Raw genomic sequence first — 25199 nt, forward strand, 5'->3', positions numbered from 1 at the left:
TGACAATTTATTTTCCATGGCCTATTAAATTTCCTAGTGGAAACATTGATGAAATCTGAGAAACAATCCTGTGGTTGTAAGAGTCCATCCATACTTTCTCTCCTTCCATGAACATTTTAAAAAAAAAAATACCATAACAAAATTAATCAAAAATAATGCAACCAAATAATTATAATCTGGGGACCTTTTCCCCAATAAAGACAGAAAGAACAAACCAAATAAAATTGAAACTGCCTTTTATTGAGAAATGACACTATTTCTAGATGAGTAGTAAATGCTGGCAACAAAAAAAAATGAGGCTTGTTAATGATGCAATGCTAGGAATCAGAGAACATTAAGTCTAACACTCAGTTAAACACACAAAGAATTGCTATAAGAAATGAGAAGCTCTAACAGAAACTGAACAGTCTGAAACCTTGTCTTTCTAGCCAGAGAATGGTTAGAGGTCTCAAAAGATCTAAAATAAATTCCAAAAAGCTATAAAAACAAGAGAATGGAAACCACATGCAACATAATGGAATCTCAAAGCACCAAAGAGCTTCAGTCCAATACAGACAGAATACATGGATGTATACAGGCTACTTTCAGCTTGGATGAGTTTTGAACATTTATATACAGAAAGCATTTTTTTTGTTTGTTTTTGTTTTTCATTTGTTTGGATTTTTTTCATGAAATGATGCAGAATGAACATATTTGTGACACATCTGGTGAACAATTACTAGACACTTTGTTTGACTGCCCCCGCTCAAAATTTAAACTATCATGTAGCAGAAGATACTTCTTTCCCAGATTTTTTCTTTCTGTTTTGGATTTTCTCTGTTCTCACTTTCTCACTTCGGCCATTAGATGCACTGCTAGCGATGAGTAGAGCTTGAGTCATATGCTGGTACTTGACATCGGAAGGTATTCTGTGCCTTAATGGTTTAATGAGTGTGACAGAGGATGAAATTTAGGTCTAATTTTGTAATTTCATAACTCACAAAAACATTGGCAATGCAGTAATTAAGGTGAATGTCAGCAAGACACAACATTAAGTATCTTTTGAGTTATAACTAACAACACTACTCAAATGTTATGAAAATTCAAGAGGTAATGGATGTGACTCCACTCTGGTCTATTATTTAAGGTTTTTCTTCCTTCTGTTTTACTTTTTTTCTTTTTTTAATATATATTTCTATTTTGTAGAAAAAGCATACTGTCAATAGGTACAAAATGAAAAGCACTCTGCACCAAAGTCACATGTATAATACCTTTTTCAGAGAGACACCAAAAATGCCTCTTTCCTCCCCCAAGTGCTCTCAGGATGCTTTAGCCTCACTTTAGGAGAAAACTCCCTAAGTACTGGAGAATAATTCACGTTTTATTTCAGCTTTCCTGTCGAGTTCATGAGGCAGGGTAACTCATTTTAGAAAGACTATATTGCAATGCACATCCACTAAGTTCACTAAGGAGTGGACTGACCTCACTGGCCAATTTTATGTGTAATAAAGCATCAAATGGTAACAGATTTCACTTGGTAGCGGTGTAAGGTGGTGTCATGGGTTGAAGCTGGCTGTCTGCCAGGTACCCACAAAAGCTACACACTCACTCCCCTGCTGCAGCTGGACAGAGGAGAGAAAACTTAATGAAGGTTAAATTGGGTTGTGATAAGGACCAGAAGGGGTTGCTCACTAAATAACATTAAGTAGGCTCAATGAGAAAAATAGGCTCAACTTAGAGTAAATTAAAAAAAAAAAAATTAAAAAAAAAAAAGTGAATTTATTGCTAACAAAATCAGAGCAGGATAATGAGAACTAAACTAAGGCCTTAGAAACCACCTTCCCCCCACCCCTCCCTCCTTTTAAGCTCTACCTCTTACCCCAGCAATGCAAGGAGAAATGGAGTGGGGGTCATGATCCGTTCACCTCCCGTGGCTTCTCCTGCTGCTCAGGAAGAGGAGTCACTCCATTGCTGCACCACTGGTCCCCTCCCACAGGAGACACTTCTCTCTGAACTTCTCTGATGTGGCTCCATCTCATGAGCAGCAGCTCCCTGCTGCAGTGTGAGCCCACAGGGACAGTCCCAGGGGCAGCTGTCCTCCCCAGATTGCTGCAGCACAGGTCACTCTTCCACTCAGCCTCATGGACAGGCTGCTCCAGCACAGGAGCAGGGCCCTCTCTCCACAGGTCTCCCACAGGATCACAGCTTCCTCACAGACATCCACCTACTTCTGTGGGGGCTCCTGCATGGGATGCAGGTGGATCTCTACATCCCCAGAACCTCCATGGGCTGTAGGGACACAGCTGCCTCACCATGGTCCTCACTACAGCCTGCAAACAAATCTCAACTCCAGCACCTGGTGCACCTCCTCACTCTCCTTCTCCACTGACCTTGGTGTTTATCTCACATTGTTGCTTATCTCACATATCTTCAGCTTGCTTTTATCTGGCAGGAGTTAAAACTGCTCCAAAACCTTTGCTTTGATTCCCTCTTAAATATGTTATCATAGAGGTGATACCACCCTTTCTAATTGGCCCAGTATTGGCCAGCAGTATGTCCATTTTAAGAGCTATCAGGGATTGGCTCTGATGGACATGGTGAAAGTTTTTAGCAGCAGAAAACACCTCTGGGGATCCCTCACTATCCAAACCAGGCCATGCAAAAGCCAATACAGCTAGTTCTCAAAACAAGGACAACCTAAACTATCCAGCTCATTGTCTCAAATTTTACGCACCCTAACTACACTGTTCAATACTATTAAATAATGAAAAGCCTCTATTTTATCCCAAAGGCAGAGGTAAGTTGCTTATTGCTATTGTAGCTTCCCACAGACTTCAGAAACTGTTTGGTGATGGTGCATGAACCTTGAATTTCAGATTTCTAAAGCTTCCTCCCCATCACAAGCAAGGAGTATTATTCATAGGAAGCTGTACATTCATGTGTGAACCATTAGTAGAATGGGCCATAGATCATGTCATGTTGTCTCTAACCTAGTTAGATTTTGGCAGTAGACAGATTCCAAAATCATAGGTTCACATTAGAAACCTTTAAAAACTCATTAGCACCTGATAATTATTCAAAGCACTAGAAATCAGAAAGCTCATTTCTGTTTCAGAACAAACTGTGAATATGTTCAGAAAAACCTTTGCCTTTTCTTTCTCAGTAACAAAAGAAATAGCTTCTCTGAATATGAATATTTGGAGCTGATACAGAAAAAGACTACTTTTTTTCCTGAGCATGAGGAATGAAGTCAATCCATCCTGTAACCAAGATGAAAAACTTACGACTGAACTTTAACTCATTTCTTCCCTTTGGGACATCATCTTTTCCAGGCCATCTCCTCCTCAACGTTCAACATCCCTCTGCCAAGTCCAGAAAACACTGCCTTTCTCTAAACTACATTTTTTTTGAAAACTTAGCTGGTTTTTTGTGGGTTTTTTTGTTTTGTTCTGTTTTTTTTCACCAGGTTTCTGTGAGATCTTATATGCTGAAAATGTTATAAACAACACATCCTTAAGTATGCCTTGTCAGATTCATGGTCAGGACCATCCTCTATTGTTCTACCATTGCTGAGACCCAGTCTGTATTTTATTTTGAATGATACAAGGACCCAGCCCACACACTTGAATGAGTGATAAACAAAGTGACTGAAAAGTACCTTTTCCCACTCGATACCAAATGAAGAAAGGACCATTCCTTCAGCTTATTTAGCACTAGCTGTCCATGAAAGCCCCTGGACTGGACAATATTGCACTCTAAGCCGGAGCAAAATTTTATAGGTCCCACTATTTGATCTTACTGTAATTCACAACTGAATCAAACTTTACTTGGCCGCATTTCCAATAGATTTAAGCCAAGTCTAGACAAATTTTTTCTAAACTTAATTTTGACAGCACAACCATTTAATTTCATATCAGAAGTTCTATAAAAATATATTGTTCCAGTCTTTTTTCCATGCTATCTCCAGAATGTGGACAAAACCCTTCTAGAAAGAAAAAACCAAAAAAAACCAACAGCAAAATAAAGTAATGACCAACCCTTAAAAAAAACAAAATTATATTTAAAATGTACATAAGGACAATCAGGGTTTTTATTGCACCCCTCTTCTCATCAAACTTCTCTGAAAATGTATTTTCCATAATTTCTCTAACATTGTGTTTCTCTTTTTAGTAGAGATCATGAATTGCCTTTGACTGCTTTAAGGAACTAACACAAGACAGTTACCATCAAAGTTTTTTTTTCAATTTGACCTCCAGTGTAAAACAAATACTAATCATAAAATTAATTATTCTGGTACTGTTTTCATGCACTGCACTTATCAGGACCTTCAGAGCTAAAAGGAACATGTTGACCTAAGGAAGCAGAGATTATCACCATGGTTACATGGGACATGTTTACCTGTGTGGGTTAAGTACAGAGGCAGACGCATAAAAGACACTTACAGGCAATATTTCTTGCCCAATAATGTAGAGTTTGTTCCCCAAAGAATCAGTAATTGCCATATCAGTAATGCATTGAGCACTTTTATTACAAAGTTTATGAGAATGCCACTTACATTTAAAGAAACTATCACTAAGAACATTAGCTTCTGTGCAACAGAAATTTCTTAAGCCGCCAGCTCTGCAAACACAATTTTAGTGCCTGAGTAAAATATCTAGTTCTATTTTTTTGGCAGCTTACATGGTTTACATCACAACTTGCAATAAATGCTACAGGATCAGAAAGAAACTGGCCACACTTTGATCTTACCTGGGGAAAAGAAGGAATATTTCTGTGTTCTTCAGTGATGCACCAGTTTCACCAGAATTTTTGATATGATGTGTATCCACATTCTGGGGAGCTACGTGAATATCTTCCCCTCATGAGTTCCCTCAGTCACTTCACCAGCCAAAAATGTAGGCAGCAGCTTCTTTTCAGGGTGACCAACCTGGGATGTTCCATGGAAGTATCCAGTATTTGAAGGGGAAACATCTCTCCTGTTATCTACCCAAAACCACATCATACCTAGCCAGTCTTGAGCATATTTGTTTATACAGGACAGCATCAGAGATAGTGTCTACATCAGTAAAATTAAACTTGGAAGAGTGGGCACTGGCAGCTTTAAACAGTCCATGTTGTTCAAAGGACACATCCAGGGATGGGCAGCCACAGCTTCCCTGGGCAACCTGCACCAGTGCCTCTCCACCCCCACAGTAAAACATATTTTCCTAATATCTAATCTAAACCTATTAAAGGGCACAACTATATGGGAAAGGATGGGGTTTGCTTGGTCAATAAAATGCAAGTGAAAATGTCTGAGAGGTCTTTTTGTACCTGCAGTAAATGTCATATAGAACTGTTATTGTGGGGCAATGTTAACTATAACAACCCAGTTATGAGGAGAAATTTTTTTCTCTACGTTTGACTGCATGTGCTTCCTTCATTTTTTCCATTAGCCCTGTGAAATCCTCCATTTTGGAGCACTGGATTTGAGATTGGGAAAACCATACAGGTGGTGCTGCCTCAGCAAGAAACTCACTCCTTTCTGAGGGACTGTAAATTATTTGCAGAAGAACTGAAAGAGGAATAAATATTATATGCTGATGGATATTTTTCAGAAAATATAGGAATACTTTCAACAGACCTTGTCAGACACAATACGTTCCACACATCTACATTTTCTATGGCAAAGGGAATAGAGCTCTCCAGCTGCTCCCCTGGCAAGACTAAAGTTTTGTCTCATAAATTTAAATTATAGATTACATAATGGTGGAATGGAAATGGATTGCACCTAAAGAGATAAATCCAGAAAAAAACCCTGGAAGGAAGAAACTAAAAGTTTCTGACATACCACAGATCTTCCATTTGTTGTGATATTCTTTTCAACTCAACACTTTGGGAAGCAATTTGTTTCTTTTTTAATTTTCCTCCACCTCTATGGAAAGTGATGAACATTTTTGTGAAGCTCACAGAGAGTGCTAGGTTGCAAATATAACAAAGAGCTTGCCAATGCCTGGGAGTCCTAACTGACAATATTTTCAGTTGTGTCAGCATTTAAGTATTGTTGTAGTGTTGTAGTGATTATCATATCATGGCATAAAAAAATAACATGGAAGCATTTGTGCCAAAAGCTTAATGTTTCACTGAGAGCACACACCAAGTATCCATAGGTACTTTTGGGTTCTTTGCCAAAACATCATTTTAATATGAACCATTCAATGGTTTTTCCACTCACTCGTGAGAAACTCTACATTTTAATTTAAACCAATAAGACAAAAAGCACTGGCAGGTTTTCTGCATCTGAAACTGATGGGGAATAATGAGAAAATTGTTTGATAAACTGCAGTATATTGGGATAATTTGACAGCCTTGGAAACGAGATGGTCTCAGGTCTGGAGCCTGATGAAGGTTCTGGTTTTTTTCCACACAATGAACTTGTCACTTTTGTAAAATGTGCACAACTCCACAACAAATTTATCAACCTGCATCAATGATAAAGCAAAGCCTTTTAAGTAGAGACAGAAGAAAAAGAAGACTAAGAAAGGCAGAATATTACTCAGTAATGGGTAAAATATTCTGTCTTATTTCTTGAATTCAGTGAAAATGATATCTGATGATCAAAAAAGGAAATTAGAGAAGTGCTGTGGATTACAATATCACTGGACATTAAACATTTGAAGGCATATCAAACTTGAGAGGCTAGTGGAAATAAAATCTGAAATTGAACAAGTGGAAAATACACATGCTTCAGACTACATTCAGACACAGATGATTGTCATTCTATACAAATATACTAGGTGTGAAGTATAGGAATTTATTTCTATGACTGTTATTAAACAGATCTTTTTATTTTGGATAATCCAGCATAAATTCATCCAGCTGCACTCTGACAAACATCAGCTCTTAGGTGAGGGTAGCAGTAGCATTTGTTCATTACTCAGAACTCTCTGATCTTTTGGAAACTCCACACTTAATTATACTGTAGACTTTGCTAACAATTGCTACAATGATCTTAATGGCAGCTCAGGACCAAGTGGCAGCAACAAGTGAGACCAAAATTCTGGCCCAAGGACTTAAACTGCAGAAACAGATGCTGAAAGAAAATTCAAGGGAAAGAAACACATTTTTGTTTCCTTACATTTAGGCCTGGTCAACAAGGGCATAATGAGAGACATCTGATAACAAAAGACTTGATATAAGTGCTATGCACTAATAATGCCATAAATAAAGAGTGACAAGAAAGATAACAGCAAAAATTTGTCTTTTGAAAATTTCCTCCTCCTCCCTGTATTTTGTTCTTGTCTCTACACAGAGTGACCATTAGGTCTTCTCAGTTGTTGTTGCAGCCTCCCAGCAAGAGTATGGGGAATTCAAACTCTACATTCTTTAAATGGAACAAATCCATCTTATATAATAATAATAAAAAAAATAAAATATAAAAAATTGTTGTCATTAGGATCTTCTCCATGATCTTCCCAGGGACAGAGGTGAGGCTCAATGATCTGTAATATGATGTGGATGCAGCAAGGTGATATGTGAGTGACTACTAAAGCCTCTGCTATGCTGTTTTTTAGGTTGTTTATAAGTGGTCAAACCTCCACAATAGATCAACTTTAAGTAAAGGCTACCTGGCATATTTCAGGGCTCTGAATAGATAGGATTGTTCTTACAGCAAGGTTCTTGATGAATGAAAACGTGCTTTTACAAATATTTTTCTCACTTAGAATTTTTCTGCTTCCACAAATTTTTCAGCAACCAGACTTATTTTCTAGGAAATATGTGAAAAGTAGACAAAAAAAAGTGAGTGTAAACCCATTAAATGTGAATTAGCTTACAATTCATTGATTAAAAGAAATGCACAGCAATTTTTTACAGCGCTTGCCTGGCAACGGCTCTTAGAGCATCCAAATCAAATATAGAAAACTACATGCAGATGCCAGTTGTTAACATGTCTAACACCTGACTTTTCAGGATAACCACTGAAAAAATTAAATTGGAGATGATAAAGGACTACATTTTAAGTCTTATGAGACCTACTGCTACAATTAGGCACGTGGACTTGGGACTTTAGGGGAATTCTGCATATGTCTATCTGAATGGATTGAGATGAATCCCACCTGCCTCAAGCCCAAGACAGTTCCAGCCTAGGATGCCATATCACTGCAGCAACAGCTCTGCCAGCACTTACTTTGAACACACTGTGATATTCATTTGTTAATCTAGTTTCCAGACTTAAATTTTTTTGCATACCACCACAAAACACTCCATTGCCAATAGAAAATATTCCTTTATAGGACCTCAAATCCCTGAAAGGCAAACAGAAATCTAAAACCCCTCTTCTTACAGCCTAGGTAAATACTACACACTGAGCTGCCACAACTATGTTGTTAAAAGACTGACCCCTGCTTGTTTATTGGGAACAATTCACACTGGACTCCAGAGTGGTAAACCTAAACAGAAGTAAGAGACACTCTCTGGTGTTAAGACTATTATTTCTCCTTTCTGTCAAACCAGCATGACTATAGAGCACTTCATGTTCTTAAAAAAAAAAAAAAATAGTTACTAAATGAGCAACTGTTTAAACAATTTTTATCAATTATATATATATCCACCTAATGCACTCAATGCACTCATTCAGCAGCTTCTCCTGGTTCAGCCTGTTGTGTCTCTCCATTGGCTTCTGCAGAGTTAGGCTGAAATGTGATGTTTGAAAGGAAAACTGTGTTACCCTGCTAAACTCAAGGGTGGTAAAGCTCCAAAGTTAACAAGGCTTGTTCATAGCCTCATTCATCTTTACTGCTTTTATCCAAAACCAGTAAGTTCGCAGCAGTTTCTGACACGCTGCCAAGGCAGCAGCCTTAGAAACAGAGCACGCTCCAAACAAAAGCCCCCAAAAACACCCCCAAACCAGCATGATGCTGCCTAAAAGAGAAATAAGTCACTGGGCTCTCCAGAATGGAAAAACATGCTTCAAACTTCTTAGAAAGCTACAAGTCAGAAAGAAAAAGTGTACTTCTGGCCTACATGAGAAGTCATTTGCACCTGGCAGAAGCAGAAGAGCCAAAGAGTCACAAAAGCCTGATCTATGGGAGTGTTCTTTTGTCTTGCAAATGGGACGGAGGATTGGGGTTTTGTCAGCTTTGCCATAAAGCTGTGAATCACAGGTTCCTGGTGAGTGCAGCTGTGAGAGGGAGCTTGTCAGCAGCAGTATCTGCACCAGCATACGCTGCTCTTTTCCTGGCTAGGTAGATGAAGGTGATTAAAACTAGTTTTAACATTCCTCCTCTTTTCCCCTCTTCCACCATCTTCCCCTTGCTTCAGTCTCTCTAGTATTAAACAACTATTTTAAGACAGAAAAGAAGAAATAAACTGCAGGGAAATCTTGTTTGCTCATTAGGCTTTGCACACTATTTTCTGACTAATTTCTCCCTCGACCATCTTACAGTCACTGTAAATCTTATAATAAAGAATGAGCATAAGTGAAACCTTTGATGATTTTTAGAATTTCTTAATATTTCTAAAAGAAACACAGTGGTACCCGGAAAAGCCTGGACTCAATCACTATGACTTTTCAGTGGCTATTCTATCTCTGATTTTGGTTTAATTAACTGCACAGAGGGTCTGCACGGTATATGGGATGGTAAGTTAAGAATTTTAATAGTTTGGGCATATACAATTTACATTTACTGCCTCTGATGTACTGTGGTGTTCAGTGCATGGTTTCTCAGCAGGGACATTTATGATTCCATTGTGCTGTATGGGTTATATACTATAAGAAATGTTCCTATGGTGAGCTTTATCTCTGAATGAGAGCAGCAGCCTAGGGCTGCTCTTCATGTATCTTTGCTTCCTGCCTTAAGATAGTTTTGTGGGCCAGATGAATCTTTCAGAGAACAAAAACACTTATCTGAATATGCTCTAGCACATCTATTTCACTATTTAAAGAATTTATCAGCTAGATAAAGAAAGGTGGCATTGAGTCTTCAAGTAGAAAAAAAGGAATTTTAAAAAATTAAATTATTTGCTAACTGCATAGAGATTTAGTATCATGGATTTATTTTGCTAATAAATTGATACATAAAAAGGGCAACATGAAGCACAGTTTTGGATATGTTTTATGTTATTTCCATTGTGGAATAGAACCTCTGAAGCTTACTGGTAGAAATACCAGTTATTTCTTAAATTAATAAAATCTGTGGTTGGGATGTTCATACCAGCCTCTTAGAAGCAACACAAAAAGTTTTGAGCATGTGAAGTGAAAAGAGAGATCAACATCTACAGAGACAATCCATTTATGCACAGCTGAACTTGGAATGAATCTGACACACAGGGGTTAATCTCCTACCCAAAGTGTCAGGGATCTTTTCACAGGAGTAAACTGCAGATTGCAAAACAATTACCTTAACTAGCTCCTGATGTGCTGTATCACACCACATTCAAATCTCCATCTGTGGTGTCTGCAAGTTCACAAAATGGATGTTTCAATGTAAAAATAAATATGATGCAGCTCTGTGACAGTGACACCGAGAGATTTTTTTTCATATTATAGGCCCAGGCATTTAATCTGAAAGATGCTTCAAGTTTGTGTAAATACCACATAGAGCCTAATTTGCAGCTCTAAGAGAGTACACAGGTGTAGTTTTCAATATTATTCAGCTGGACTCAAAATATATTTCTCAAAGTATTGTTCTTTTCCTATCTTGTCACACCGGGCTGCTATTCATTGTTACAGAGTACCCATATACTACTCCAGACATGACTGCATTTTCAAAGAATGAAATACTTTTAATACAGCAGTATTTATAGTACAAAGGCTTGGATAACCACATGGTACGTGTATATCATGCCACAAAACATTATTGACCCATGAAGCAGAGGCACAAGTTTTTGTGCAAGTCTCTTTCCTCAATGCTTCTTTTTTGGTGGAGTCATAGCGCCCCAAGTCCCTCCCCTCATTCTTGAATGCTTGACTAAACTGGAGAAGAGGAGCAATGTTACCAAAAAGCTATCTAGCAGCAAATTCATCATGAGCCAATAGTAGCTACTAAAAATCTACCAGAGTCACTAAAGTGTAAAACAATTAAGTTGACTGCTACAAGGAGATTATAGAACTAGACAGCCTGATAAAGCCACCACCACTTAGGCCAAAGCAGAAGACAGTTAAAGAAGTAGTAAAGAAAGATTTTACTTTAAAGGTAGGGAAAAAGCAGAGACGAGCAATGAGGGTTTCAACTGAGCAGGGAACATTATCTTGATAGAAAAAAAGTAAAACAGAGAGTAAAGGGACAAAAGAGGTTTGATGAGAGGAAGAAGGGAAAAAAATTTAAGGGGAGGAGAAAAAGAATCTGTAGGAAGAAAGACAATGTGGGAATCTTCTTGAATGGAACAATAATACAAAAGTTCCAGGGTGACCCCTTTCAAGTGTCTGGATGCTGTCTCTAAAAGCACAGACAGTTCATTTCATGGCCACATTTCTAGCAATATCTTCCTATTTACTCATTTTAATCTGATATGGTCCTCCTGAGAAGTCTGAGAGATAACAACAGGGAAGTGAGTCTTTCTATATTTGCAATAGACAATGAAACAAAATAACCTGAATGGACCCTGCAGTTATGTTTTCTGGGCTTTGGGGTTTTTCTGGTTTGTTTTGGTTTTTTTGGGGGGGGCTTTTTTTTTTTGTTTTTTTGCTGTTTGAATTCTATTTCTTCCAAGTTTAAAATATGCAAGTGCTAGAGGAAGGAATAACCTATGTTCACAGTATCAATACCTTTCATTGTGACAAAATATATTTCTGCAAATGTACATTAATTTGAATTTTTGAAGAATCCTGATAATACTTGGCTAAAATTATCTCTGGTATAATTCCACTGAATTAAAAGAGGCTGCAGAGGGAGGGAATGAATTTGCCTCCTGGTATTACTGGTGAAATATAAAAGAGTTTTATGTCAAGATGTTTTTTATGAACTTGAATCCAGTTTCTAATCATCCAGATTGCCCTGTACAATAAACTCTTGATTATGACTGCTGGCGTTAACAGTAATAAGACAAGATGATGTGCAGCACAATTTTCTTCATTCAGCTTTTCATTCTTCCATTGCTCCTTAAAAGTCTCCCCATCTTTCTGTCAGTTTTGCTTAAAAGTCATGTAAAATTAGATATTATCAATCAAGTCACACATTCTCAAGTGCAAAAACATTATTTTGTTGATTGCCATGTAGCTTTGTGGGATGAATTTGTGCAGTTCCACTTCTTGTTGGGGAAAGTTGGCTCTGTCTTGCTCATGCAACTTTCAGCTGAACTGAGAGCAAAGGAGAAAGCACCAACTTCGTTTTGGTTTAAAGCAGCCATGTGAAGAGTGATCGAAGACCCTTATCTACATTCTTTCCACTCTGTATCCTCAACCGTGTGCACTTCTCTCCACTAACACTAATTAAACCAAGGAGGAAAAAAATTAGATGTTTGCACTCTAAAGACAAATTTATTTCAAAGGAGAGTAGTTTACTGGAAAGATAATCAGCAAAAGGCTTTGATTTTGAAATCACAGCCTGGCTTTCTTGTTTGGGCTCAGGATCTGGAAACCTTTCAGCCCTTGTTCTGTTTGGTTTGTCAATATCAAGAGTTCATTGTAGACATGAGAGCTCAAGTCTGGAAATTACTGTAGAAAACCTAGGATATGCATCCAAGAACAGCGTAGCTAATGGGATGTATCAGTATCCTGCTGGGAACTACTGCTTCCAATAAGAAAAATATGTGGGATTTCAGGCACTGGGGAGTTTATCCTCTCTATTTCAAGCATCTCTCTGGTGTCTTTATTCAGTCAGTGAAATGACATTTTTGTCTGTCTGGGTGTGAAGTTCATCCAAAATTTTTATTTAGTCCTATACAAAAATCTTCAATTTCTGTAATATCAGAGGCATTTATGTGGCTGATATTTTAAATGGATGTGTGGAAAACCTTCTTCTCTTCCAAATAATTAAAGCATCATAATTTTCTTCAGTAACAAAGTAGGCTAAAGACAGAGGCCCTCTTTAGCAAGCACAAACTATAGTCAATAGGATCAATGGGGGAAAAAATAACAAAAAGAATAGGGATGAGAGAAGACCAACAAGATCTCTAGGAGTTTGTGGTAGCTAAAAGGATGCCTATACCTCTGTGAGATGTTGGTATGAAGAGAGTTCTGCCTATAATACAGGTCCTGTGAGAGAACATACCATCTCTGTCTTTAGAGGAAATCAGTTAGCTGACCAGTGCCTGTGGGTCTTTCAAGCTAACTTGCCTGATTTTTGGAAAAAGGGAAACAAGGGCCTGGAGTTTAGTCTTCCAGCACAACTGCTTTTGAACATGACTTGGAAGGATGCACCAATCTACAGTCCACCCTCTCTTAACTCCCCCCACACTGCAGATTGGTGTCACAAAATGCTAAGAACTATTTAGAGGACCCTTAGCCTACCTCACGCATCCCAGGAGCTAGAGTGGGTCATGACTTATCTAGCCCTCTGACAAAGGCAGATTTCCACACTTTTGCAGGGTAAGAGTTGTGTCCAAGATGAGGGTCAAACAACAGTATGAGCTCTCCTTGGCCTCAGGCAGGTGGAATGGGATTAGGAGAAGCAGTCACTACTGCCGCATTTGTGTAACCTTAAAACAGCCCAGATCAAAACTGGTTCCCAAACTAATTCTTCTAATTCTCTCTTAAGAAAGGCATATCACCTTGAATAAAGAGGATTTTTTGGGGGGTGTGGAAAAGGTGTTCATGTTATATACAGAATTATCAATCTTCTTCAAGCCATAAGCATTGGCTACATGATGAAATAGGCCAGTTTCCAGCAATTTCTATGTCACAACAGTGCACAGATAACTTTAAAGTAATCTAAATGCCTCTGCAAGTTTCCAACATTATATGTTCTCTTTTGCAGAGGAAGCAGAGATTTGATCCCCAGCTGCCCATGAACTGATGATTCCCCTCAAAAGCCTCTTTCTATAGAGAATTCAGACAGTTATTGCAACACTCCCTTTCAGTAAGTGACCTCATGTACATGGCATTTTTTCTTCAGAGCTAACTGTTCATGGTGGATGCACAACTCTCTACCAAAAAAGTTTTAATTAATTCTTCCCTTTGAGGGTGAAGAGGTCCTGGCACAAGTTGCTGACAGAAGCCGTGGCTGTGCCATCCCCAGAATTGTTCAAAGGCAGGTTGAACAGGACTCACAGGGCAACAGGTGAAAACAAGATCTTTAAGATCCCTCCCAACCCTAAACATTCTGTGATTCTGTTGTACATATGCATTTTTTAGACATATATAATACACTATATATATACAAATGCATGTATAAACATATATGTATGTATGTATTTTTTCATATATGCACAGTAATTTTACTGGGCAGTGTAGGGAATTTGGTTAATCTCCTGAAGGATTTCATTTGCTTAGGAAAGAGGTAAGATAAAGCATTTAGCAAATGATAAGGCATACTTCTAAAAGCATAAAGAAATATCCTTCAGAACCAGAAAGGGAGATTTGCAACCTGAATAATGCAAGAAGGAAAAGAACTAACTTCAAATCTAGACTAATCACATGCACACTATGATTTTTTACTTTACATTCATTCCCCTCATTCCCAAAATATTATTAATGCATAGAAATACCTCACTAACTGAATAATGGGTATATAGTGCATAGAACCTGAGAATCATAGAAGCATGTGTGGGGCACTAACACAACTGCCTTCACACAAAGAGTAGTGGTTGTGTGAAATGTCTAAAGGTCTACACACATATTAACACCACTAAAATATACCACAACCCCTCTCCCACCCAAACACAGTCTGCTTCTCTTGTAAGAGCACTAGTCTTGCTGCTGGCTCAGATGGTACAGGAGGCAAACATAGATATAAGGTCCAGGAGTGACATGACTGTACAAGTACAGAGATGTCTGATGTTTAATGGAAAAAAACTGGAGCTTAGTGGAAAAAATTAGTTACTGAGTTATGCTGAGCTGCCTTTGTCTCCTTTCTCACCCTCCAGGAGCAGGATATAAATCTTAAGGACATCAGCCCCAGTAAAGACTCCTCCCACAATCTACCTCCCCTTCTGCAGTGAGGAGGGCTGGACCTTAAGGTCTGGTTAAGGAAAACAGGTGTCACTTCAGCAGCCTGGATGTCACTTGTCACCTGGTGTCACCTTGGTTTATGTGAATCAGGAGCATTTCAAATGTAAGCATGTCATTCTCATGACGCTTTATGTCAATTTAAAACACTACTGATAAAGTAGTGTACGACATACTTTGCACCAGCAATTCCCAACCTTGTGTTTTATATTTTTTTGTGTGTGCACTTTCAAACACTGGAAGTAAATGTTTTTCATTTTCTGAAAGTTATTTCTTTAATATCATCTTTACTTTCTGTTATCTGAATGTAGCTGCTTTGTTTGGTGGAAGATCCTGCACAGCTTCCCAGTGCCATAGTGAGTATAAACTTTGACAGCTTTGAAAGTACAGGATTTTCTTTAAAAGGTACATTTGACCCTTCTGAAAATGGAGACATGTGAACATCATGTGTCATCTTCAGAGCTAGGTGCAGTAGACCTTTGCATGGGCATGTTTTTGTGGTACCATGCATGTGGCAATGCCCTTTCATGGGCCTTTGATACCATGGGAACTTTGCACAGGAGCAAAACACACCAGATAAAATATTACCTGATGCCAGTTCTTCTCCTCCTTGTCCTCACACCTTTGTGTGAGCCAAACCTCCTAGCCGAAAAGAAGAATTTCACTAGTTTTTAAAAATGTTACTCTCTTTTGACTGTTCTCAGGATTGGCCTTGGTGAAAGAGGCATTGACTCTTTCCTCTTGAAATCAGGAGGGAAAGCAAGAATTTGGCATAGCAACGGTTAATATGTCATGAGAAAATAAACTTGTTGTCGACCTTTTTAATGCTTCCAGGTGGACCACTATCTGACATGCCACTGAAGACACCCTTGTTTATTGACATTTATATTTTCTTTGCAGGAATAGTCACACTCTCCAGTCATTGGCTTTCTTGTGGCTTTCATGCTGAGCCTGTGAGAACAGGATGTTCAAGAGCTGTCCCATATGGTGACGTGCTGTCTATTGTTCAGACAATTGGCTTCAAGTACTGGTTGGCTTTCACTTTTTGCTTTGAGCTGGTTATGGCTGAAACTTGCATCAGCTGCTGGGCTGGGTAGAGAAAATGTGTCTCAGTGACAGGCAGATCCTCAAAGGGGCTTCTTTTCATTACATGAATTTAACACATGTGCAGCAGCAGTTAGATTTCTTTCTGTACTAGGGGCATCATGGTTCAAATTAAAGGAATATTTTAAGATCATAAGAATATAATTCCCATCTAAAGCAGTTGTATTTTTAGTTTCATTATATTACTTACTTATTTCAACACATTTGTGATTTGTCCAGGGTTTTGGTTAATGTGCCTATTTATGCATGCTTTTCAAGATGATTGTTATGCGTAGATTTACCAGTTATCTTGATTAAGCTAGTTTTCATGTATGTAAGTCTACTAGGAGCATCCACATACACAGCCAAATGGTGAGACAAAAGTTTTCTTTATTTAATGGAATAGAATGGAAAAAGCGAGGGAGAACAGGCTGACTTTATTTGCTCCAACCAATAATTGTTTACTTTCTCTTCCTGTAAGAGGTCTTCCACAACTTTTCCCTGCTTCTTTCTAGATACAAAGAGAAGTTGCAATGTTGTAACATATATGAAGCTGTATAGTAAAACTATTCTCTGTTCTGGGCAAGGGCATAAATAAAGCACACAGAGTTTATTAAGTAACACAATGTTAAGAACTAATAGTTATGAATTACTTTCTGACCCCTGTGAGTGACCAAAAGATTGATGGTCTCTGCAATTCTTTCCTAGTCATTTTAGATTTCTTTATCTGTACTATCAGTGAATATTCACAGCCTCATCTAGTTTGTCTACCACTGTCTGTATACTAGTTTTAGCTTACAGTGTTTTTGGTTTATACAGGATGAAAAAAAACATGAATCTATAAACCTATTCCTTAAGTATACTACACTTGGCAGAATTTAAGGGTTATGAATCATCTTTGCGTTACAGGGTCCAAAGTGCTTGGTACCCTGTAATTTTAAGAAAACATCAAAAAATAATAAAACACACATACTACTTAATAAATGTACTAAAATACCAGAAATTGTGTCTCACTCAATAAGACACACAGAGATGACCTCATTAGCTCAAAACAAACCCTAAAAACCCAAGCCCCCCAACTTGTAGACAGCATTTTCTTGCCCATTTTTTTTCCCATTACACTCACAGAACAAATGCTGATGCATGGTTTCACCAGCACCTGCTGGAATGTGCACAGCAGAGGTGCTGTTTGCAAACTTGAACAGTATTTTGCCCCTTTTTTATGCAAGATCACATTGCCTAATTATGTAGGGGCTTTCTAGTCTAATGTGCTCTTCTCAGGAAGACTTTTGTGGGATGCATGGGGGTGGTGGCATCTTTACACCACAGAGCTCCAGTGCAGAGTCCCTGGAGGCATGGCATGCAGGTTTGGGGAGACTTGTAAGAGCAGGATTATTAAGTACACGCTCTATTTGAGCAGGCAGGCATGCTGGATCTCTTTTCTCTCAACTCATTATTAATGGAGTCTGTGTGTTGGGATGGGGGGACTGACTGAAATTACAAATGAGCTAATTTCCTTCTGCAACTCCACATGAAGAACAGAGAAGTTTGTAACACTTTTTTCTTCCTAGGCAGACTCCACGCCCCAAGGAACATTTTTAAGGGTTTCCCCCCTCTCCATGCTCTGTGTCTCTCCTAACTCAAAATTTCAATGGCACTGCTGGGGAGGGAAATGCTTGCTAAAATAAAACGTGATGCCTGGAAGAGAAAGTATTATCCAAATCTAATTATTAGACACTCCAAGCATTTTGAGAGTCAGAGATCCTACTGAGATGGCAGAGTGCCTCATAAGTAATGCAGCAGGCAGGTCTTATTTCATTTCTGGGAGACTGTTCATCTGTGGCTACAAAGAATTTTTGATAAGTATGCACATGAAGATAAACCATTATCATTTTGGTGTCGCTATCAATTCCCACTTAGCAAGTACCAATGATACACATCACTGCACAGCATATGAAGTGTGCCCAGCTTGTAGCTGGTGTAGTAAGAGGGTAAATATTGTGCTGATTAGTGCCATGTCACTAAGTGCATGGAAGACGACAATGATAGGAAACAGTTGTAACACAAAATTATACATAGATTTTTTTTCTAGTCTTTGAAGAGGAGAGAAGCAACATGGTGCAGTAAACTTAGAGATGCTACCCTGCTGACCTTAGTGGTAGTAGTCTCAGATAAGGTTTTTTAGGCTAGTGATACAAAATCAGTGCTGAACATTTTTAATGGGAACTGAAATATGACTCACACTCAGCAAAGCCCCAAAGACCCTAATATGAATGACCAAATTTAATATTTTAAGGCCATTCTTTTTAGCCTTTAGTTAATTTAGATTCAAGCTTGCACCATTGATTGGTTGATGGGAGGAAAGCATGTAAGTGTTCTCATGTATGAAAATGTGTAAAAGTTTGATTGTGAGTGCTGTAATTAATTGATATGGAAATATTTTGTTTTAACACAGACAAAAGTTTATTGGGCAACTTGTGCCATCTGAACTCAACTATTGCAACCAAGGTGACTTCCTTTTATTCTGATCCTATACTTTATCCAGATCCACCTTCCTCCTGTAATGTTCTTTCAGTATTGGTATTGTACTGTTAAGAGGGGACTTGCCGGTGGTATGTGTTCTTAATTCTGTTTTGTGTTTTTATGTTCTTTTACCCCAACTATTTTAGACTTTTTGAGAACAATCTCATGGTCTACTCCCACATCCTCCACTTCTGGAGGCCACAGCTGTAGTCTGACAGGATGCTCTGATTCCTGGTACTGTTATACAAAGGAAAGACTTAATGGCTGATGTGGCCTCTGGAGGAAATGAGACAGACTCTAAATGGTATATTCAGTTCTCAGCTGAACAAATCACATGGGAGTATAGGAGTGGGGCTGGGAGCTCCCTTCTCCTTTCTCACAGCCCTTGCTCCAAAGGATGCAGCTCAAGCACACTCCTTCAGAGGTGCTGGAAAATGTTCCCTGCATACAGAAGACGATGGGATAGCTAGAAAATAGAAGAATAGATAAAAATTCACAGGAAACCAGATCAAACTGGCTTCCAGAGCTGCGACTGCTGCATTCAGTTACTGCTTTTAAGACCTTTGGACATCAAGTAGATAATGACGAGAGCTTTTCTGATCAGAGCTTTTGGGTTACTGAAGGAATTTTGGAGGGATCCTCGGAACAGTGATAGAGAAGTCTAACAATATACTTCTAGTTCACACTAATACTGATAAATTGAAATATTCAATACAATTTTCTAGCACAACTGTGAGTTAAAGTGCTCCCAGTAACATAAAAATTGCCAAAGTGCACCTTCACAAAACATAATAGTCATAATTTTTCAGTAAATTAATATGGAAAATGTAAAGGAGAGCAGATTGTTTTCTGTATCAACAGTTCACTGAGAAGATTGTTTTAATTACGAGGCTCTCACATCTTTTTATTTTAGGTGTCTTGTTGAGGTTGAAAAGCCATTAGTGTCTCAATGTCTTGCAAAGCTTCCTCTACAATTGTATAACAGCTACGTAGCAGTTATATGAAGCATACCATTTAAACAAAATTTAAGTCCACAATTACTCTGTTAATAAAATGTAAATTTAAAAATACATGCAACCATCATGAAGATGGAACATTTAATTCTTACTTAGCTTCCCACAGAATGAAGGGTTACTTTGGTAAAAGAGATAAGAAGACGGCAGTAATTACTCTTATCTGCTGTTTCGTGGGTGAAAATAACTTCTAAGACTTTAAATTCTGAGGCCTAAATCAAGTATTCATTTTATCTAGCTGTAACTTCCCTGGAACATTAGAAGGAACAATTAGCATATATCTACCTGAGTATCTTAAGTTATGGTTAATGCATGGGAATGGTATTCTTAATTTTACTGCTTTGAAAATATATCCCCTGGAGAATAAAAAAAATTACTTTCGTGTTCTCAATAACAGTAAAAAAGGAAGAGCTTGATTTATTTACTTTCTCTTTGGTGATAAACTTGTTCTTTTTGGCACAAATTCTCAGCAGTAGGTATATAAAAAAATAAAATTAAAACCAAACAAACAAATAAACAATATAAACATGATTATAATGATAAAAAGGATTTTTGGGTATTCTGGAACTCAGTGGAAATACTAGTCCAGTGTGCCTCAGCCAGAAGATGATAGAGACACGGGGTTTCTTCTGACAAAGCTATTCTTTGATGACTGTGTTTTGCCATAAACCTTCCTGGGACCATCACTGTAATGGACAGAAAAAATAAATGAGTCATCCTGGAGAAGCAGCAATGCCAGCCAGCAACCAACACAAGGAAGATTTTCTGATGCTGGAGCAGTTGGAGAAAGGGCTGCAGAAGGCATGACTGGGTTTATAACCCAAGGAAGATTGACATCATCCAGAAAACAAAGATCCAGTACTGCTAGGAGTAGTTAGGAATCAGTGAACAATATAAAAATAAAGAGGTAGCTTTTGTCACTCCTGAGCACCACACTGACAACAGGGAACATTCCTCAGTAGGGAGACTGGCATCAAATTTCCAGACAAAGGGAGAAAGAACAGAAAAGGGAATTTGAAGAATTAAGCCTCAGGGAACAAGATCATTCCTGTAACCCAGAATTAGAGGAGCCTAAGGGGCTTTCACATCTCAAACCCATCTAACACCAAGGGTAGCTGGATGAATTCAAGAGCAGGAACTTTTTAGCAGCTGTCTGAAAATCTTAGCCTTATGTATCTGTTACCTCCCTTTATAGCGACTGCTTAGAAACTGGTAACTTGAATATTTGTTATTGTCTTTGAACAATATACATGTCGGGAAGTCATTCCACTGTTTGGGGAAAGAATCTGATCCCTTTATTTCTTATTAGTACCAGTCTCTCCTGAAATAATGTGTTTTTTACAGGGTGCACAGTCCAGGTCAGAAAAACATTTAGCAATGTTGATGTAAGTAAGATGTAAGAATCTAACTTATATTCTTAAAAAGAATTTATAAACCTAAGTCATAATTTATTTAATCCTGTATGGTGTGACTGGGAAATGGTGAAGGTGAGTGAGCTATTCATGCCGCTAAGGAGTCTTCATTTTAACTCCAGTTGTTTATTTAGTGTTGTCCTTACCTACAAAGATCAGATCACATCAGCTATTCACATCTTCCAAGGAGGTCAGACCTCAAATTTTGAGGAAGAATTGCACTTTCAGCATCCTACAGGCTGAAAATTTAAAAATAGGGGCATCTTCTATTATGTTTTCCTGTTGATCAGTAAGTTATTAACCTCTGTCTCCTAACAAACTGTGGTCAGAATATCAATCAAAACATTATTTTTTATGAAGATTGTTTAACTAGTCCCCACCATTTTTAACATTAACTATCCACTCAGAAAGAGTTTGCATCTAAAAAGTAAATGCTTCTATGTGTTTGTGATGTCTTATATTTTTCCCATTAAAGATTACATCAAAATATTTCCGTAAAAATAAATTTTTTAACAGTGTTAAACCATATTATTTCCTGTGTCGCCTGTATTATGGAACCTCACCCACAGAAAAAATTAGCCATTTTTACTTATTATGCACCACCATAGCCTGCATTCCAGATCAGGGTAAACTCAGTGGGAAGAAAAGAAATGACTGAACACTGTATGTGGAAAAAATAGAAACAGTGAAAACAAAAAGTTTACTGCAGTAGCTGGTCTGCAGTAACTTACAAATTACTAACAACTTATGTAAGTTTTACATGCCTATTCCATCTGCTATTCATTAAAAAAACACGTTTCCATGGTAACTGCCACATGCCATGGTATTTATGCTGCTTCTGATGTACAAAGCATAGTTTGTGTAGGAGTGTGTGTATGTATATGATGTGGCAGCTGTCGTCTCTGCCATTTTGTTGCTGTTCCAGAAAAAAATAAAGCAAGTAGTGGCTATGAATACTCATTTGAGTAACGATACTCACACCGATTTGACTAAGGGCCCACACAGAGCTCCACATGGTTATCATCTGACCAACCCACACATGGGGTGTTCTCACAAGGGGGCAGAGCTGGGTGGGCTACCTTTAAATATAACACTGCTATCTGTCACCGAATTAACAGTCTGGGAGGCAAAAAATAACCATATTTTTAGTGGCACACAGAAAACAAAGGCTTTCAGAATGACCCTTTTTATCATCCTTTTAAAAATATAAATGGGAAACAGCCCAAATGGCTCTGCCCTTTAGAGAAATAAAAATTTACCATGTAATAGGAAAGGAAGCAATTCAAAGTACTTCCCAATATTCCTCTTTCTGCTCATGATTTTAAATAGAGTACTTGCTGAAGTTGGACAAGCTAGTAAGAGTAAAATAGACACAATATTTTGGCCAGTTCTTAATTGGTACAGAACCTCTCTTAATTATTATATTAATAGTATAATGACATTTCCATTATATTTGTTGTGCATTTAACTTTGATATTTCACACAAAAAATATCCTTCAAATGGCTATTAGCATACCTTTTTGTCTTTATTTATATAGATCAGTGTCTATTAAGAACTTCAAAGACACGGTCCTATGAGATGTCTTGTTTGATACCTGCCTGAAGAAACACTTAGTTTCAAATTTGTATTCTATACTTTCATACAGCTATGCAACTTTCCAGCTTAAGCCAACTCCCTTCATTTTTACTGAGCTTGCTTGTCACTAACAATCAGCAAATAGATATTTCAAGCTCATGAATATTATCTGAGCTCAATGGTGACTGGTTCCAAAGGCAAAAATACACCCAGAAAAGCACTGAACTCTTGATTCTTCTCTATTGTGTAGATTAATTAAAAAATAAAAAATAAAAAAAAATTGAGAGAATCTGAGGAAATTGTTTGCATACCCTCACATAGAATAATTTAAATAATTCACTACTTAAATGAAAACTTCTGCTTAGTGTACTATGTGTACCTACACAGTCAGACAGCTGAACAACCACCTTTACCCAGTGCCATGAAATAACCTGTTTTCATTAAAACATAGCTACAGACTGATTAAAAACATCATATGGAAGGAAGGGATGGTATCAGTGACACTGGCGATTAGAGATTAGAGAAGCAGCCTGTCTGTAGTTATTAGTCTTCTTGCACACTTCTTGACAATAACAAATCAACAAACCATATCAGAGTCCTGTATTACAGGAAATTAACTGAAGCATCTTGAGCAGAGCCATTGCCTGCACACCTTCAGCTGACTTTCAGGTGTCCCAGATTCATCAGTTTCAGAAGAACTCTGTAGATTGGAAATCATGATATACAGCTGTGCAAAGATTACAAGGATGCAAATATGTCGTTCCGATTGGGAACGGCTGGAAGGAACGACACAGACTCTCAGGGAGTCAGAACAAGAGGATCCTTTAGTTTATTACTTGCAGGCCTGCTTTATAGACAGATACGTGGAAAGTACAGAAAGGAAACTCTTATTGGTTAGTAAACTGCTACATTACCATCATTGGTCAGTGGGGTACTCCACCCCCCTGACTTTCTCCTGCAAGGAAAACAAGGAACACATAACAACACCTGCAAGGTTGTTTTGTGTCCCTGAGGATTGTTTTAATTCTTTCCCAGACTACTTTCTCAGGACCAGCCTGAGAAGCTCTCTAGCCTGTAATATGTACAGGCACTGTCAGAATTTAGCATCCATACAAATAGATGATATTTTTCAGTAGAATGTGTTTGCTCCTTACTGAAAATATCTCAGATGTGTATACTGAGCAGAATAAAAAGCAAGAATCACTTATTCATGTGAAGGAGATATCAGGCCTCAGTCTGCATAGCTTTGCACATAGTGGAATCATTTATAGCCTTAATCGTAAGTGTCTATTAAATTCTCTTCCTCATCAGAATTTTCTTTCATATTTTCATAAAGAATTTCAGACATTTTGCAGAGGTGTTTGACCAAAAAGTGGCCTGATAGTACTGTATCATAAAACATCAGACCCAGAAGTCTTTTTCTCTCACAGTTATGTATCTTGTATCTATTTGTTCTTAAGAACAGAGGAATAGAGTTGCAAAATCTGGGAATTTCCAAAAGCCATTGGAAGGAACTAAAAGAGTTAATTAACAAGCCCTCTGTTCCTACATTAGTGATACTTGGTGTGTATAACAGCAGCCTGTGCTCCTATCATTTTACAATGCATTTGACCCCACAAGGCTGTTCTAGCAGGCAGGGAATTAGTGGAAAGTCAACATGTCATACCCTGACCCTCAGGCAACAGTCAGAGCAGGTTATCACAGGAGTCATTATAGCTTTAAAAATGGAATCCTCAATTGGCCAGTTAAGCCTGTTTCAAGCTGTCAGAATGATGCAAAGCAGCAGCATCAGGGCAGGGATGACATTTTCAGGTTTTACAGTAAAAGAATGAACAGCAGTCCTTTGATAAAGAGTTTTAAGGTTTACCATGCATGGACCTAGTTCTGTGTACTTTGGGGTTTTTGGTAGAGAGATATTAGCAATCATAAATAAATCCATCACATAAACAGTAACCCAAAGAAACCCCACCAACCCAAGCAATAAATAACCAAACAAAAAAATTGAGACTTGGGCCTTTTGCATTTCCAGCTAGTACCAGCTTTTCATGTGGATGCTATGCAAGCTTCTCCCAGACCAAAGCACGCCTCTTTATTCAATGTACACTTGCTTTCCACATCCTGTCCAGTGCCAGGTATTTTAGGAACCCAGGGTAGAAAGGTTTCATTCCAAAGAAAATAATTATTTTATTTGTAAAACTAGATTAAACTTACAGCACCATGTATGTCTAAATAATAGGAAAGGAGCTGGTAGAAACTACTGTTTAATTCCAGGAGGTTGATGACATTAACTGCTGTTGTTTAGGCCAGATTGCTTCACATAGTTAAATGGTTATTTTTACCATAGCATTCCTTCTCTGTATATTCAGCTGTAATTACCATACCTTTCAGGATGATACCTCAGGTAGTCGTGACTGTTGTGCTACAAGAAGCAAGGGGAACATCTTCAGCTTTAAAAGCTATCACAGGTTTTCACAGGTGTGTTTGAGACTAGCACAGCACAAATGAAGTTATCTAATATGAGAGCTAGA

The sequence above is a fragment of the Parus major genome, chromosome Z (assembly GCF_001522545.3).
Source record: "Parus major isolate Abel chromosome Z, Parus_major1.1, whole genome shotgun sequence".
NCBI classification, from domain to species: Eukaryota; Metazoa; Chordata; class Aves; order Passeriformes; family Paridae; genus Parus; species Parus major.